General features: G+C 39.0%; 1 protein-coding gene across 2 annotated transcripts in view; it reads right to left on the bottom strand.

Annotated features, from left to right (window-relative positions):
* esamb (endothelial cell adhesion molecule b) overlaps positions 1-19,987 on the bottom strand; it is a 58,501-nt gene that overhangs the window by 20,595 nt on the left and 17,919 nt on the right. The window lies entirely within an intron of this gene.

Genomic DNA, 19,987 nt, shown 5'->3' with positions numbered 1-19,987 from the left:
ATGCATATCAGTTTCATTTTGTATGTAGATTACACAGTAGAAAGAAAAATTATGTGACAATGAGGCCGTTGCTGAAGTGCGTACAACCTGCAGTCTCTCAAATGGCCAACAGGGGGCAGCTCTGCCGGAAGCAAAAATAAGAAAGAACAAATTCTGATTCTTCTGGCTTCCAGTCACCAGAAATTGTCAATCTGAACAGCATTCAGAAAAAACATAATTTTAAAAGTTGTTAGCTTGTAGCCTGGTGCAAAAGACTCACTAAACCCCAAATCCATCCTATAAACATATTTTGTGATGCACAATACACCGAAACATAATAGTGTGAAATTGTAGTACCATCACTGTAACAATAATGCTTCCACAACAGTAAATCATTGTCCACACTGATGAAATATGCAATCTGTGGATATCATAGTAAGTAATGATGCTGCACCGAACGATAGGGTCTTGCGTTAGACCTCTGGGAGCTCTCACGGCTTACTTGCAATACCCTCGGCCCACACTTTGGAAGCACAAGGCGGAGACAGAATAATGAAAACCATAAAAGAGAGCCAGAAAGAGATGGAAAAGGAGCTTGAAGGGATAATCAAACTGGTCACTAAGTAGCTGTCGAAGGAGCCGCAAATGTATAGAGGGAGGTGAAATTGACTGTTTTCCAATGCGTCTTGGGGATGTTTTAACAAAGGCCAATTAACATGACTGATGATAATACCTTCTAATGTCAGCAGCATGCATCAATGAGATATTAAAAGGACATGCTACCCGGATGTAAACAGAGTAAAAAAATGCCTAAAAGTGAATATAATCCTACTGATTTTGATATCTCCACCCTGTGCTACATTAGTATTTGAAGGTAAGTAACAAAGCATTATGTGCCTAAAATGAAGTGCTGGTCTGCAACTTAAAACAGTGTTGAGCTTGAATCTGTGTCACACTTGTGATAGCAAAGTTTTTAAATGACCCATAAACGACCAGCCATACAAGAACAGACACCATCATATAAATAATTTAAGCATCAGATTCCTCTTCCTCATTATAACCGTTCATTAGTCTGGCTGGTTAAAAAGTTTAAATGACCATGAGTTTTACTTTTAACTCAGTGGAGAACTGATTGCAGGATCGAGGGGGGAGACTTTGACTGAGCCAAAAATAAAAAAACATTCCTCTGATTTTTTGATGGACAGGACAGGGAGGAATGTGGGACAACAAAAAGCCTTGTTGGTGTAAAACTGCATATTGGACTGACCCCACAGGCTTCAAACAGATGGCCCTTCAATAATAAATATTAGGCAAAAGGCAGCTTCTTTAAATTGGATTACATTAGGGTAATCTTTGCAGCTATTTTAAACCATTTGGAGTGTGCTATCTCATCACGGACACTTTAATCCCTCTTAACTTTTGATTGTGTTCAAATTGATTCTCCTCACACAAATGGCCCCAAACCATCAAAACCATCCTCTGGTTCTCCTTCAAACTCACTATCACATGCACAGGAAAAACATGCATACATTAAAAAAATTCAAGTGTTGACAGGCAAATTAACAAACAAATACCAAATTATGTTTCCGTTTACTTCTTGTAGGATCACCTCAAGCTTCCAGCAATTATACCAGCCCAGTCATCCCCTCAAAACGGCAGCTCTAACTGGACTGGCAGCTAGCTTATTTTATGATTAACTTTATTTTAGTGCTCACTGGTTTATTTAGATTCAGTCTGATTCAGTCAACATTAACAAAAAACAAAGATTCTCATCCTAGTTGGCAAGTTAGTGTCTAAAACTAACAGAAACACATGCATTAATCATTTAATTAAGATCTTCTCTCTATGCACCCTCTGAAACCTGGAGAAGAACGAACTGAAAGCTCTTGTTTTGAAGGGCTCGTCCTCAAAGCTCAAAAAGTACACACACAAAAAAGCATAAAATCCAGATAATCACTATCAAAATGATTGCTTCACTCACTACCTCAGACTGCCTGTGAGTTAGAGTTCAAATCAGTAGTCACTTGTCTGTATTTAAACTGAAACAGACTTGGGTTGTTTTTTAATTCTTCCTGTTTATAAGGGCCAATAAGAGAACCTTTTCCAGGGGTGAATCAAGACTTTTTTTTCCAGATTGAGGTGGCCCAACTGATGCACTGACTCACGCAGGGTGGCATGAAGTGTGTCAGCTCACACAAATAGATAGTATATCATTCTGTCTCCACTAAATATATCTTTACATTAAAGTTTCATACATATGTTGTATTCCTGTGTAACACATCAGAGTGGTAACATAAAAATCTCAGCTTAATTCACTCAGGATTTCAAATGAAGACATAGGTCCAAATAAATCATTTCAAGTGAAAATAAATGGAAATGTGCTACATTAATGTGAAAAAAAAAAGCCACAGGCAGCCTTTTGCAGCCTAATTAGTCGATTTTAACACGAGTCCCGCCTTTGACAAGTCAATTAGCCAACCATAGCTTAAGATTTTGGGGTGGCCAATAATAAGGGGGGGGAGGGGGGCACCCTGGCTCCTTCTTTGTATCCATCCCTGTCCTTTGCGAATGAGTTTCTAATGACAAAGTTTAAGCCTAGTAATGTTCAAAAGCTACTAATTTCCAAGTCGTTTAGTCAGGAATTCAAATTCCAACTAGCCAACTACTCTGAAGGTAAAAAGAATACTCAAAACAGTGACAAATAGCTAACATTAACCGCTCTCTGATTGATTAGCAACTGAGATAAGAATGGTGAGTGAGCGTTTTAGAGAAATTGAGCTAAACCTCGAGTCAAATCACTAATGTAGATGATAGCAGCTAACTTAAGCAGAACTTGTTTATTTAACACGGCAAAACTCAGGATCACAGAGTCTGCAGGTACATTCGTACATGCTTTGTCAAATTGGTTTCGGGCTTTTGGTTGTACCCGCAGGTAACCCTCATATGCCTTATGTATTGTTCCAGTTGAGTTTACCAAAGCCTTCATCCAACTGTATCTCCATTTTATTGTTCAAAATACCGCCAAACCACATAATGCAGTGAGATGCCATCTGTCACCTGTTCTTGTTTACAACCAGTTAGCAGAACATTATAGCATCATAGAGGCTAGTGGCCGATGGCTGCGCTACAGATTAGCCCAACATATGTGCAGGATTTCAGGCCGACAATAATAAAGGTATTAATAACTTCTTAAACGGACTTATTTTTCTAGTGCTGACTAGTAAGTGTGACGACATTCAATTGTTTGATCAACTACAGTAAACGTGCATATCACTATTTAAGGCCTTCGATTCTGTATTGCATGAATGTGCAGCAAAATTCATCTGAAGTTATTAAGACTCAGGGATAATACATGAAGAGAGCACTTTAGTACAAGATCTCCTTGTGCCCAGTGTAAATAGCAGGAGTGATTCTTTTTTTGTTCTTATTGTGTATGTGAGCAACTCACTATTTTTTCAACAGTTATGACAGTTATGAATTTACTCTTTTGGGTCACTGAGGGGAAGCACAACATGAAATTTCAATTCATTTAATAAAGTCCTCCCTTTCCAGCATCTGATGAGGGAAAGTCCAATAATCTCAGTTCTGGTCATGTGAAACTCTTTAGAGAACATGATTTCTATTATGACTCATCAGAGCTTTTATTTGTTGAAAACAGTTTCCTGCTCCAAGTACAGAACATCAACGAGGGCAGTGAGAGTAAACAACAACATAAAAGTCATATAGCTTTGTATTTATCACAACACTTTGATACACAAACTGGTCAGGTGATTAATTCTTGACTTAAACTACTGATATTGCACTAGTCTTAGTCAATTGAAGTAAAAAAATAAATACTGACACAAATCAAAGAAATGAAAAAAATCTCAGTGACTTTTAATTCCCTCTCTGCCCCTGAAAAGCAGCAACACTTTAACTCCTTCTTGTCTCAGCCAACACAAAGATGGAAAATTAGACTTGTAACACTGCATGATAAATCATGATGGCAAATGTCCACTGAGGCCCACGTGAGATTTATCATTGAAGAATCTATATATATTTATAATTCCCTGGACATATTATCATCATGGAAACATCTAAAGCCTCCAATAATAAATTTGCTTTATCGCACAGATGTGTGTATTTATGTCTTGTGCGAGCCAACAACAGTTCCACAATCGACAGTTTGACCTTTTTACACACTTTCCATTTGTCCTCCCACTCTCCTTACAATGTTTACCTACATAAATAATTGTGTACTTAAAGTAGCAGAGGCATGCACCCTGAATGCTTGGCAGGTCTTCTTTCAGCTCTGACATTCAACATGTTTAACCATCATGCCCCCGGAGCTAAACAGAACACAAGACAGTCGAAGGGGAAAACGGAGAAAACAGGTTTCTATAGTGAGCGAGGGGAAGGAGGGAGCGGTGGGCTGAGGCTTTGATCACATGCAAATACCTCACACACAGGGGATATAGGTGTTTACGTGGGTAAACAAAGGCTTTCATTGTAGCTAACTTGTGTGAATTATGTAAGCAGGGGGAAAGGTTTACATCTGTGCACATGGGTATTAATTCAATCTCTCTAGAAAAGAGCTGCAGTTCGACTGCTGAACAACAAGTAGTTTATGTTTTCATGTGGTTTTGTTGTGTTGGTTTGACTCACACCAGTGGAAGCCAGTGGACTGTCATTCCAGCTGTCTATCACACAGTCCCATAGTGCCCTTTTAGCTTACTCCTGTGTCCCAGTGGCAAGGAATGAAAGGCAAACTCAGAGCTAATATGGGTCTGCAATGTTGCACCACAACACAGAGCCATAACCACCCCACCACCCCACCACCCCAACACCGTCTCCGTCTTTGAAGAAGATATTTATAAACCATTAGTGTGGCAGCAGGGTGAGGGTTGGCCGTTTTATCTCCCAGATCTGTCATGTGTTAACGTGCACGAGGCGAGTTGTGCTGACAGACTGACAGAGTGAGGGCTACCACAGTCGCTGCGGAGCAAGTCTTGGGTCAAACGCGGCGGGCTAAGGCCCCACAAACTTGCCTCACGGTGCCACTTCACCGCCTGTGGGACACAGGGAGGGCTTAATGTAGTGAGAACGTAATTAGTAGGTTGACTGATCTGATTTCAGATTTCCACTGAGCTTCTCAGCTTAGAGAGGAATTACGGGATGAGGTTTATAATCCGTAAACAACATCAGATGCCTCCCAAGTTCATCATGAGAGAGATGGAGGGTACAAGGAACTCTGGAGGGTAAAACTTTCATTATGTGTGGAGGAGTAACTGATAATTGTCTATTTGGAGGAGTAGTTTGATATTCTGGGCAACACGCTTATTTTCATTTCTGTTTATGATTAAATCGCTTCACAACTCTGACATTTCTCTGTTAAATAGGAAGTTGGGGTGAGTGGATGTGAGAACCAAGTGAGAAAAAGTGACAGGGATGAACCAAACAGTCAAGACTGAAAAAGAATCACCTTAAGACAGGAACATTAAAGATGTCTGCACAACAGTAGCCTGTTGACACATACCACTGATATAAATGCAAAAACTGTCATCATAGAGAAAGTCTCTGTTGCTTCATCAGGCATCATGTTGTAAACAGTACTCGTGGCTTCAGCAGTGTGACTTGACATCATGCCCTGCTTCATCTCTCCCCCCGCCACCACCCCCCTTTCCAACAGGGAAGACTTCATGCTGTGAGGATATGAATGAACAACTAACTTTGGCATATTAGGGAGGCAGAGCTGCTGAAAACTTTTAGAAATTTTCAATATCTCGTGTGTGAAAGAGGCTTATGTAAAGAAGATAATCACTTCTAAAGGTTTGGTATTTCTTTGCCAGCTCTTGATACTTCAGGATGAGGATATGAAACACATCATTACTAGTATATCAGGCCTTGAGCCTTTATTAATTATTAGTCTAGGCTCACAGCTAAACTAAAAGTAAAGAGAGCTTCTTGGCTTTTTGAGTGAAGTTATACACTTGTGCCAGACTATTTCTTGGCGAAGCACGGTAACTTCATGGAGCCTCTGTCTGTTAAACTCTCAGAGCCAAGTCATTGTCTAATTCATTAAGTGTTGGCTACACTTTAGTTGAGCCAACGGCTTAAACAAACAAGTAAAACTAAACCACACATAATGTTAATCAGCAAACTTCAGAGGTACTGGGGGAAAATATCTGATGTAAATGCTAAGCTAATATAGTGGGCTGATAGTCAAATCAGTTATCTTGTGTGTAAGGTAAATGCATTTATAACATTAAGATGAGAGGATTGACACTACTTTCATATATGTAAGGTACAATTTCAATTTCACACAGCAGACTATAAGCTTAGCTCAGCAACTGGAAATGATAGAAACAACTAGCTTGCCTCTAAAGGTAACAAAACAACTTCAGCTTACTAACACTGCATCTTATTTAATCATTACAAAGGTGTAAAAACACATTCTGTCCTTTGTCTGGGTAATTGTTTCCCCTGTTTTCTGCCTTTGTGTTAAGCTAAGCTGATCAGCTGCTAGCTAAAGGCGATTATAGCATAAAGTTAATAGCGTTATCTATCTTGCCATCTAGCTCTACCACATAGAAGCAAGTAGGAATCTAACTTTAAATCTCAGATTGTAATGCCACTAACAATAATAATAAAAAAGCTCTTAGTTTAACTTTCCACAGATGCTCTAATGTTCAGTCTCACTCAATGTGTGCTTGTGCTAAATCAAAGCACAAAGAACATCAACAGTTCCCACAGCCAGAGCTACTGCCAAAGCTCAGGTAAAGATTTTACAAAGTGAAAACCAATCCATGCAAACCAATCCATATAACAGACTTTGAGTTAAACAATCAATATGATTGAGCTGGGTTCTTTTCATGGATAGAGCCGTTAGTTTAATGATGAGAAAAACACATAAGCTGTGAGTGTTTTTATTACCCCTTTAAAAAAATGCACCCAAAACCTTTAACCTGATCTGAAATGTTGTTGTCTTGCTATTATTGTGATTCTGTTAGCCAATAACTCATGAACCCATTAAGCCATTATGGGGCAATATTAGAACTTAAGAGTCATATTGTTATACACAATATGATCTTAGTCCTATATTCACTCTATTTTGCTCCATTTTGGTCTCCACTGATCACTGAAGGAATTATCTAGCGCTTAAGTTGATACTGTATGTTTGCCAACATCAACAACAGTTAGTACTGTTTGGTGTTGAGATGGTATTATAGTGTTGGTTTGTAGAGTTGTTTCACTTAAAACAGCTGTGTGCTAGTACTGAAAATTGACTTGATAAGGGCAGTGACTATCAACCAAATAAGTAAAGTAGTAGACTGTAAACCCAAATATTGAGCTATAGGTCCCTAAAGTGAGAAACTGCAGTCAGCCAATTCAATTATGTAGGTTCATCATTACAACCAACATTTTTCATATTACAAAAAGTATGTTCCCCATTGTGTTTCAGCAATATTGATGTGTTCAATTTCCTGATGTCCAAAAAACAAATTAAATACCAACTTTTTAAAGTGATTTTCCATAGTGCATTATTTTTGATACAATATGTATTTGTTGTGGTAATGTCACTTTGTCATATGACTTGGGATGTGTTTAGTGACTCATTTCCTAGTCCTTCCAACAGAAATCGAAATTCAACTAGTCTAAAGGTCAGAAAAACACATGGCTAAACACAGGCTCCCAGAGTCTGCAGTGTGAAATTGTGTGGCTAATGTTAACAGAGCTAGCAACCCCAGCCTTCGGTCCTTCAATCAGGTTAACGTCCACATGCATGTGCTTTCTATGCATTGCAGGCTATGTTGAGTTCACTATACACAGCCTACATACAAGTTCATCTCTATTTCCAGATCAAATTTCTGCCAAACCACACTGAGCTATGAGATGCCATCTGTCATCTGTGCTTGTTTACATCAGGGTAGTAGAGCATTATGGCATTTGTCAGTAACCGGAGCTACAGCCCTGTCAGTTGCAGGTGGCTGGGCTACATCAGACACAACATATCACTAGCATTTAAAGCCTACAATTATAAAGTTATTAATAACTTGTTTCCCGGACCAGTTATTCTGGTGCCAAATGGCAAGGGTGACAACGTTTAATCGTTTTGTTCACTTGACATCCCTACATTGGCAGTTTTATTCATTTTTTTAAAACTGAGCAAATTTTAAAAAAGTCTAATTTTCATATGTTTATCTTGTAAAATAAATAAAAAATCATAAACCCTAAAAAATGTTTTATTACTGATGAAAATAAGATGTGTTACACAACTTTTAAATCTAATTTCGTAAAAGCACAGCATATATCAAAGTCCTTTGGGGATCCACTTCAATGCAGTTGATAGGTCTGATTTAAACTACATGTTCACTTCACCGTACATCTTTACCTTAGGCCCAGAAATTAGATGATTAATAATTGACGGTACCTGGTGCAAAAGCCATTACATAGGTGAAATCAATATTTAACAAATCCTAATTATAGCATGCCATTTTAAAATGTACTGAGGACATTGGGCTTTAATCACCTCACATATTCCTTACAGAGCAGGTTACATGTCAGCGTTTTTCGCTCCTTGGTTTAATGAAAAAGAAAGACTTTTGGATATGTGACATCTTTAGACATAAGCAAGCAGTGAGAGGAGCTGTGATAAAAACAGAGTCAGGGCTCAGATGGTGAGCAGTGATGGTCACTACAGCCCTGCTAACCTCTTATCTCCTCTACATTAAATCCAACATGTCTAACACATATAGACGAACCCTGTTGACCCCCAAATCCACCCACCAGCATTTGCAGCACCTACAGGGGCCTTGACAACAGAGTGGCAGAGTGGCAGATTTAAGCTTAAAGACACCACAGGAAATAACTTAACCTAAGATGTCACCCAGCTGAGCTAGTTCACTGACTGCCCTATCCTGTTATGGGTGTATTAAAGGGTCAGCACAACTAAATCTCAGGACCACTTCAAGTGATTGATAAAATACTTTTAAAGCTTATCAGACTCCAAAGAAGTGGTGTCGTATGCTTCAATGAAGCATTTATTACTCTGGAAAGTTAGCTGTCTCAAAAGTTGTATAACCTTAAATCTCAATCTCAACAAGTGCATCTATTTGCAGCACCTCAGTAAAATTTAATAATCCTCAGAACTCAGTGTGGATTTTTTTTTCTCTACTTTTCTTCAACAGTTACTACCACTGTCCCCATTTCACCCAGCTGCTGGTGCATCTCACTTAATTCAGCTTAACATATTGCACACACAAACAGACACAACCAAACTATAGCAAACCTGCAGCTGAATGATTACACAACACAGAAACAGACATGAAAATGTATTATTCAACCAGGTTAAATCTTTACAAATATGTGTTGGTGTGTGAAATGTTGGGACCTGCATGTCAGAAAAATCTAGCTTGGCGGCTGAAGACGTCATAAGATGCTTTATGAGTAAAGATTGATGCAGTAAGAGTCCAAACAATAGAATCATTTTGGGGTATTACAACTTAAAACTTACTCTTCGACATTATTGTCCTGATATTAAAAACAGCAAACATTTGGCTGTCAAATCTCTTAGTTCCAAATTAATAAATCTGTTGAATAGTTCTTTAAAGTCACAAAAAATGCTGCTTAGTCGCACCTCAGTAGTTTAAAATCAGTTGGGTCCATGAGCCGTGCAGATTGGAGCTGGAGTTATTGCTGTTCAGTGCACAGCTCGGTGCCTCTGCAGCAGTTTCCACTGTAGCAGCCGGCAGTGTTCATGTGTGACATTTCACTGCTGAGAGGAGTAAGTTGTAGTGGTCTGTTTGGCATGCTCACAAATCACAGGCATGATTAACATGCCGCAATGACTTGTACAGGTAATTTCACTTTTGCAGCACTTCCTTACTGCGCATTAAGGGGCTAATGTGACACTTTATTGATCCCTGTAGGGAAATTTTCTTTTTACAGCGAGGTCTAAGTGCAGGGTCAGTAACAGTAGAGCAGCCGCACAGCTGCTAAAGATTCAGTGTCATGTTGAAAGATGTTTTGCCAACACAGGGTCTTAAGCTCATGGCTTGTGGTTGAAGGACGGTCACAAAACTCAACGTGCTGCAAAAAGCTGCCTGATGTCTGCTATTTCAGTTTCAGTATGTTCTCTAAAAGGGCCTGATGGATTTATGTAAAAATCTGATCTTTTTTCCACATCCGCGGGTCTTGTTTCCATAATTTTAGCTCTCATCCCTCAAAGCTAGGATTACAGTTTAATTGGCTAATTAATTGCTAGGATAGAGATCTACATTAAAAAAAGTACAAGCAGTTAAGTGGGAGTCCATCAGTAAAATATCCAACAGGGATGGGACCAAAAGTAGTCACATAATCGAACAAGTTGTACAAATTAAAACGACAGACTTAATCAAGGGCGCAGATTGTTTAATGGCCTAATCTGTCTGCTGTTTTAAATTCTGCTGACGGGACTCTGGATAAAGCAGGTAAAATAACTTGTAACATTTATTTATGTCATGATTTATTATAGACGGTAATTATTATAGTGGGCATTTCATGTTCAATCCTTCTGTGCAAGCAAGCCTAATTGCTGTCTGGGACTAAACCCCACACATTCTAGCTGTGCCATTGTGCACAATGCAGTATTTATTTTTATCTGAACGAGCTGCATTTTGCTAACACTTATCCAACTTGCTCAGTACGCCAGGATGAAAGCGCACAGCACAGCTATGGGCAGCAGAGCCTGAAAATTCTTACAGCTCATCCAAGTCACAATAAAATGCAAAACTGGAGCAAACTGCACAGATCTGCAGAACATTCTGGGCATTTTCATGCAATAGACTTAGTAAAATGGACCTTTAGACAGAGCAGATAGAGGGAGAGGGTGAAGCACAAATCTTGGTGCAATTAGCGGCTGATGTCCATTCTTAGTAAATTACCCCCTTAGACTTTTGCAATGTGTTTAATGCGAAATCAATGAAATTGTGATTTATTTTGCAGCCCCAATCAACCTAATTAATACAAATGAAGTATTAAGTTAATTCAAAGTTGATACATGTTGCTGTGTATCGTACAGCAATTATTACATGGAAGACCAGAGAGGAAACATCGGAGGAGATTAAATGCATGGCCAATAGACAGCAGTTCAGAAAGTGCTGTAAATGCAGGAAATACAATGCCATTGAGCGGTCCAATCACAGGGCTTGCGGTCCGCATCATTCCACACATTATTACGTTATGGAGGAGGCACACGTCATGCAACGTGCGTAGGCTTCTGCGTCAAAAAAGAGCTGCGCAGACCTATGCCGTTGATTCGAAGCAGAAGTATAAACCAGGTTTAAGTGTCAGGTGCAACACAGGATAACATTTATTTTTGGAAATAATGATCTTATTTAAATTAAAATGGACAGTGTGATATACTGGATGTGGCTACCTTATGATTGAGAAGTCACTATCAAGGAAGCCTCTCACTAAGTGTAGAGCAGAAGCAGGAGTTGTTGTACAACCTATTATCAACATGCGCCCCTTCTGGCCCCCAAAAAACAGGACACTGATGTCCAAAATATTAAACTCCAGGCTTCAGTGCAAATATCAATGATTGAGATGAAGTGAAAAGCACCTGACCTCAATTTACCTTTTTTACTAAATGAATTGAAGTCTGGTTGCACAAGGTTTCAGGGCTGTTACATAGCCTTTAAAGACAGCATTAGTGTTGAATCTCTAAATCTTTCAAAAAGCCAAACATTACCTAGTTCAACCTAAAAACTATGATAATCTGCACTTCTCTTTGTTCTACGTGATAGAAAACTCAGTGTTTGGGTTTTGGACAATCCATCAGACAAAAACAGCAACGTAATCAGCAAGATTTTAATCATTGGCTTCAGGAGATTGTGTTGGGCATTTATCCCCAATTTCTGTCAAAGTTAACCAGTGCAGTCATCAAAAATGATAATCCTAATTGAGGCATGTTTTTTATGTGATAGCAAATGTTATAAACCAGCTTTATATGATGTAGCTGCACCCAAGGGAGTTGTACTCAACCACTGTGACTCTCACAGCTCATGTTTCTTTCCCTACTGAATGCTGTTGTTGTGTTGTCTCCTCGTTCACATGTCTCAAAATCAAGCTTGTGGTTAAAGTGGTAGGGAATGGGTTTGTCCAACTGATATTAATCTTTCCAAAGGTGGACAGAAATTGCACATTTCTTTTAAATTGACAGCAGATGGGCAGCAGTGAGCGAGGGGTGATTGAGTGATTACGTTAAATGGCTTTTCTTTTTTACAACCGCTGACAGATTCCCAACAACAAATAGACTTATAAACACACAACAGAGAGACGTGATTGACCATAAAATGAATCCATAGAGCCATTAATCCTTCAAACTTTTTTCTTTCTGAAAAACATGGAATAAAAAAAGCTGCCATGCACACACCACGAAAGAGACTACTTCAAATGTGCAAAATTAAGAGCAGCAGTAATTTTGGAGAGGTGCGAGGCGCGTTATCAACATGGATTATATCAAAGTGTAAAAGGATTCGATGGCTCCCACACCCTGACATGACAGATGAAGTGAGAGAGGCTTTTAAGGCCTCTCGAGGGTCTGCTCCTGAATGCATTATAAACTCTGCTTTAGTAGAAGTGCTCCTCCTGGTTGGGGGATTAGACAAAGAACAGTTGCTCCCCTGAGACTGACCGTGTGCCGTCTCTGTGTAGCCTAATGGTCAAAGACATTATGAGAGAGATTTATTGTGTTGTAATCCTCTTCGACTACTTTACTTTCCTGCACAATAAGTTGAAAGATAAAAAGCTGGCGTCTTAATGACAACAGGCTTGGCAGGTGGCTTTTCTCTAAGATGTTGGCCAAAAAACCAATGACTCTAATTAGTGTCGTATTCGGTCTGGTGAGCGGAATTTGATTTGCAACATACAGTAAATCAGGAATATCGCTTTCTGTTACAACAACTAACTACATTTTTGGTACTGACTGAAACAGTGTCAATGGCACTGAGTGTGGGAAACTGCAGAGCTCTAGGACTACAACAGTAATTATTTTCATCATTCATCATTCATCAATCTAAAGTTCTCAATGCAGCGCTTTCACTTTATTGTAGAGCGCTGGGTGTTGTTTTTAAAGTGGTGTTTTGGCTACTAAACCTTATATAAGAATTAAGTTTCTTTCTCCTTTTTTTTTGTGTGACTTTGTGCCTCTGCAATTCACTTTAGTCAATCACCTAAAAGCCAGTCAGAGATTTACTCCTGTCTGGCCTCTTGCTCAGTCACTCTCTCTCTCGCTCTCTTTTTTTTGTGCCTCTTAGCTTCGTTTGTTGATGTCCTCTTTGGTCTATCAGCCTCTGTTGTGATGCCTGTACTGAGAAAGCAGAGCCACGACTGGTAACATGAGGTTTTTGCCTTCAGGGCTTTCTGTCAAGAACTGTTGCCACAAACAGTCGTGAACTTCTTGTTGGGGGGGACTGTACGTCTTCTCAATGGAGCAAAACCAAGCATTTGAGGTGCAGCGTGGGAAGAAAAGAAGCATCGTTTAGTGAACCGTCAAGAAGGCCTGATGCTGTATCTTAAAGTGAATTAGCATTAAATAGCCCTATCCGTTCACTTGGGTCTGTTCTAGGGATGTTACTTAATACACATTTTGACTAACTCACGAGTGGAAAGGTAAGGTAAGAAAACAGTCAAAATCAAGCAAAATGTATGTCACATGGCCAAAAATGGAATGTTGATTAAGTTAGCAGAGCTAGCACCACCAGCCTTTGGTCTTCGTTGCAGTTTAATGTCCACATGCCTGTGCTGGGTACTCATGAGTGGTTATATACCAGTTCAACCACACAGAGCACACATGCAACATAAGTGTAGTGACAACTTTTAGAAAAAACATTCTTTGCCACTTCTGCAGGACGTGATCTTTCTGACTTGTGCGTTGTAAAATAGGTTTACTAAAAAAGTAAATTAATGCTGTATAAAATTAAACAAAGCAAGAATTTATTTCAAATATAGACAAACACAATCACTTCTCTCGTCGCTATTATCTTATATTTCCACAAAAGCGACAAAACTATACAAACCAAACAAAGCTACTATTATAAAAATATGGTGCTCCTTGTCCTGCTTAAATGAAAGCACACATTGCATCGCACATGCTCAGTAGCTCCCATTTGGCAGCACCAATTACATGCAGAATGACAATTAAAAGCACATACACTCAAATAACTCTATGGCTCTAACAATAAGTTTTGTTTTCTAAATCAAAATATTGCCAAACCATGCCAAGCTACAAGATGCCATCTGTCAGCTGTGCTTGATTTCATCAGGGTAGTAGAGCATCACAGCATTATGGCAGCAGCTATTATCCAGAGCTACAGCCCTAGCTGGTGGGGGAGACATTATTTGATCAGCATTTTATCAATATCACAATTATTAATAATTAATATAACCAACTAGTTGTTCTGGTGCTAACTAGTGAGGGTGACTGTTTAATCCTTTGAATAACTAAATTTGTACATTCCCCGTCATGTCCAGCCAGTGACAAGTCAGTGTTTAATACACAGACACACCAACTTTTATATTATCTTAGATGCCAGCTTTAACACAGCTTTTGAAATGTGTATATGGACTATAAAAAGACTTTGAACAGGAACAGGTAGACTTTAAGTGTAAATGGTTACCAAAATTGACATTGCTTTAGCTTAGTGAAGCACGCCCCAAGCAAGTGGCCCCTTCATAGTAGTGGCCACTTGCTTGACTCCTGGCTTTTACTCTTTGCTGTATGTCTTACCCAACTCTCGACTCCCCATGATGCACGATGTGTTTCTTCAGCTGTCCTAGCTAATCAAGGCAAAACAAGTCACCAATAATTATGTGTAAAAAAGGAAAGCAGTTACAAAAAGATGATCACTAATTCTTGAAGTTTAAAGGGTAAAACATCCATTCAGTACCTAAACCAATTATCCCATTCATATTGGGTGGATGTGCTTAAAAAGTGAAACAATGTTTTATAAAATCTTGAATTATCGTCCAATAGTTTTTGGGAGCATCACGCTCTGCAAACACAGCAATTCAAAATAAAAAATGAATATTAAAAACAGCCGCTACCTTGCAAGTGCTTTTGTCTGTTGTCATAATCTACAGAAGTAATAATAATTGTGTACTTGTTTTGTTGAATTTACACTCCAGACAACAAATTTGGTGCAGCAACATCTTTGGGCTATTGTGAGATGGTTATCTGGAAAATATTTGATGAAAAAACATTTAATGTCAAAACATGTTTACTCTGTTTTACATGATTTTCACTCTGCAATGTGCCTTCAGGAAATCATTGGTCCTACAAAGATGTATGTGGCAGCAGAATGGTTAAGCCTTTAATTTCCCTTCAGTCCAACAGAGCATTGATTAGTTTGGATGGATGAGGCCACTGATGGAAGAGAATGTTGTGTAGGTGGTTGTTATGGATAGACACGTAAACAGTGTATGTGTAGAACACGTAGAATATAACATATAATTTAGTTTGGTGCATCTTGAAAGTGTTTCTGTGGGTCATTTTTAGAACCATTAAGTGGCCATTAACACAGTCACAGTGTGATTCTATAGACACAATTGTACAATGACTGAGCCCTTTGACCTCTGAAGCCACACACCCACTCTCTGCTCCTTTCCCCAATCATGTCTATCTGCAGCCGCCATGGATAAACCACCACCGTGTCTTAGGCCAGGTCACTAAGCTGCCTCTGTGTGCTCTAATCTTATTATCAGCCCAAGCTGGCATTAGCGGGAGGGAGGGGGGGGGGGCAAAAGTCGTACACAAGAAAAACATCATATTATGTCCACTGTCCTTTGACTCTAGAGACAATCGCATTATAACAAAGATACAAACCTAGTAGTGAGCGTGGCCTGTCTGTGGTTGGTAATGATTTCCAATAACTATACATAAAGACTGTTGAAGTAGAAAACATAATCTTTACCGGGTACAATAACTCTGTTTCCATGTACAATGATGCATGATTGCTTTGACACATGACATTAACACAAAGAGTCTACTTCACACAAGTAATACCCTATATGATTAGTACCTTAGTCTGTTGAAAATAGGTATTCCTGGCTTTTTGTTCTGTGGCACAAAGAGCAAGGGGTTGGCCAGGGTGGCCATCCCTGAAATCTTATTGGCCACCCCACTAGCCACCCTGAAATCCTTAACAATGATTGGCTAAGGATTTAGCCAATCTGCTAACATTGAGTTGTGTTTAATCACAAGCTTCTTTGCATTTCAATGTGGAACATTTCCTGTTTCTGTTACTTTAATTGGAGACTTGATTCCTTTCAGCCGATTTAAATGTTGCCACTCTGTTGAATTACATTTCAAAGGTAAAAAAGATATATCTATATTTACATGAATATAACAATTTTTGGATTCTTATTTATTAGAAGTTAAAGTAGATGTAATGAGTGGATATGAACCTCCAAGGTTTGGGATGAGCCCTTAATGTTTACTCTGCCTGGCCACTCCTACAAAAGTCAGTGCTCCAGTTTAGCCACCCCTATCAAGAAAGTCTGGTCATACCAATGTTTTTGTTTATTGGAAAATCTTAGGTTATAACCAAGCGGCAACCTCCGGTCTAAAAATATGAGTCAATGTGGAAGTGTTAAAAGCTGCAGTTCATCGAGGATCCGCTTGAGGCTGGCTCCGGAAGTACCGGAAGTCACATACACATGAATGGGGAAAAGAGGATCTTTGCAGCATTAATAAACATGTTTACAGCCTGGTACAAAAGATGAGTGTAATCTGAATAGCTAATTTCTCGACGTCCTCTCACTGTGAGGGGGGTGAATTTTTTTCTAATTCGGCAATTTCGAAGATATTGAGATTACGAGTCTTCCAATGAGAGGCACAGCTGCCTGTGGGAACACTGCAGCTGTTGGCTAGGAGGCTCAAAGCCCGCCTCTTTACGTCACACTGGCTCGACAGAAGCAATATGGCTGCCGCAGCCGATTGGTCTCAAAACAGCTCTTCAGAAACAGATGGATGACGTCACGGATACTACGTCCATATTTTTTACAGTCTATGGTTATAACCTTTGCCAACTGAACTTATTCAAATAAAAATGATCCGAAAAAGCCTTTTCTTTTTAATTATCATTAATATGATGTTACAATATTCTCCACTTGAAGACCTCTAATTATCACAGCCAATAAAAAAATATATTATCAATAACCATCAAGATTTGGCACTCCAACAACTTAACATTTAAGACAGAAAATGAATGCGTCCACTACCAGAAAAAGACCCACAATCCAACCCCAGTGTATTCCACTGATTTCAGGTGTCTCACTTTGATAAAACATTACTATTTGACTTAATGATGCTTTTCTGACCATCATTGTTGACATGATTATTTGGATGTGAGATGCAAAGAATCCATCAGTGTTGGGCTTTGTGCCATGAAACAATTACCTGGTGGAAACTGCCTGTCTAACCTTTATTTTGAAGCCATTTTCAATGTTCTTAGAATTGAAGCCAGCAGCTCCTGAGGGTACAAACCACTTTCAAGGCCTCAATCTCAACCAATTAGGTTTAAGTGTTGGTAAAATGCTGCCTTCCCTCAACCTATCCAGTTATCACAAAAGAAGCAGGAAAACACACCTCTCACTGGGTTGTGGTATCCACTCAATAAGAGTATCGTCTAATGTATACTTTCTGTTCAAAGCAAAGATTATTTTCTTGTGCCAATCCTGCAAACCTTTATGGATAGGGATTGTTATTTTTCAACCACTAGCTTGTATTTCCTCAACTTTTCATGTTCAAAGATTTAACAACAAAGACGCCTGTCTGAAGGCTACTTATTCTTTATCACTGCAGTGTTGCGATTTCTGTGACTTACACTAGTTTTCTCATTTTAAAACATAAACCACCGTGCTGATCAGAGGATCTGAATGCACAGCAGTCACCTTCACTCGAGTATTTTCAATGAAAACTCCAGCAGGATATCTGTCCATACTTTGTTCCTCTTTCGAGTAATTAGTCAGTTTCAGTGTGGAGGAGAATGGATGAATAATTAAATACATTCTTAAATGGTACAAAACCAGCAGATGTTTTAGTCTGAATCATTGATTAATCACAAACTGCAATATAAAACTGGAGCACTGCTAATTATGAGGGCATGGAGAGCTATTTTTTGCCTTAAACTGAATGATAATACATCTCTGTGGTAACGTTATTTCAAGACACTGAAAGTAAAGTTTTATTCTTTAAAAACCCATCAAAGCAGCTGTTAACCTCTGCTTCATTTTCAGTCAACTTGTGACTCTAATACTCAGGTTGAAGTATCTATAGGGATACTTTACTCAACTTTGGGAACAACAGAATCATTTTATCTGCTAAACAAGATTTAGTATTATATCTGTTGTTGTCAGAATGGACAAAAATTAGGTCAGAAATCATTTGAATTATGAAAAATTGAACAATGCAGTCCAATATATTTAACAGCAACTTGCCTAAATTTGGAGAAAAGTGTAAAAAAAAAAAAAAGTCAGCAAAGAAGCTAATCAGAGTTTTGAAAGTGTATTTCACCAAAGAGCGCTCACAGTAGAGGACAACAGCATTTTCTTTCAATCTAGAAATGTTTCCAAATTTCTTGTCTTGTATTATCAGTTGGTAAAAATATTGTAAATATATTTAATGAATGACATAAAACTGAGAAAACAGTGAAAGCCATTCCATTTTAAGAACTGTAATGTTTCCATTCTGAGTGATAGGTGACTTAAATGTCAATATAAAGCTTTAATCAACGTTTTATATACAAAAATAATTGAATATGTTCATGTTTCTAAATGGGCTGCTAACAGTGACGAACCCACAGAGAATCATTACCACGGTGCTAATCAACCCTCAGCTCTTTGGAGCATTTAAAGGTGACATATCATGCAAAATTGACTTTTTAATGGTTCTTTACCTGAAATATGTGTCCCTGGCATGTCTACAAACCCCCCGAGAATGAAAAAAATCCATTCTGCCCCCGTTTTGATTTCTACACCTTTCTATAAATGTGTGTGAAACGAGCCGTTTCAGACTTCCGTGTTTTTGTTACGTAACAACAATCTCCGGTCTGTCACGGAGTCAGAGCTCGGAGCTTGTTCAGCCCATAGACTGTATAAAATAATACTGAATCCCTCCCCCGTTTTTCATTACCTGCACAAATGTGTGCTAACAAGGAGCTTAGGAGAGAGGCATGCTAGTTGTAGGCTGACTTAATAAACACAAAGGTCGGTTTTACTCCCCACGTCTGCAGATTTGAAGATCTAGTGGATGATTTTTATTTGTCATGGATAAGTGCTAGCGCTAATTAGTATAGCCACATAGCTACATGTTCATAGTTGTAGCTGTAGCTGTGTACCAAGACACACGTCGACATACTGACAAATAAAACAACAAGAAACACTAAATCTGTGACCAATCCTTAATAAAAGGTCCTGCTGCCTTTCTGGTAGAGGTCGGTTTTACTCCCCACGTCTGCAGATTTGAAGATCTAGTGGATGATTTTTATTTATCATGGATAAGTGCTAGCGCTAGTTAGCATAGCCACATAGCTACATGTTCGTAGCTGTGTACCAAGACACACGTCGACATACTGATAAATAAAACAACAAGAAACACTAAATCTGTGACCAATCCTTCAGAAAGGTCCTGCTACAGGCGCCTCTCCGTCAGGATCTGATTCTGGATCAGATTCAGAGGGTTGAAGTAACGCGATCTCTGAGCAGCCATGTATAGTCAGCCAACATGTAAACATTAGATCAACGTGCTGGAGAGCCGAGGCACATCCACTTCCTGAGGGGGCGTGGTCAGAGAGAAAACAGAGTGTTCTGAGGAGGACTGAAGAAGAGGGCTTTTCAGGCATGCCAAAATCTGATTTCAAAGTGTTTTTTTGAGCATAAACTTTAAAGACATGTTTTGGGGACCTCTTAGACCAATATATATTGATGAAAAAAGCGTGATATGTCACCTTTAAGCATCTATTAGCGCTTAAATGTCGAACATCACAGT

This window comes from Notolabrus celidotus, chromosome 14 (assembly GCF_009762535.1).
Source record: "Notolabrus celidotus isolate fNotCel1 chromosome 14, fNotCel1.pri, whole genome shotgun sequence".
NCBI classification, from domain to species: Eukaryota; Metazoa; Chordata; class Actinopteri; order Labriformes; family Labridae; genus Notolabrus; species Notolabrus celidotus.
This window is presented reverse-complemented; position numbering and strand designations above follow the sequence as displayed.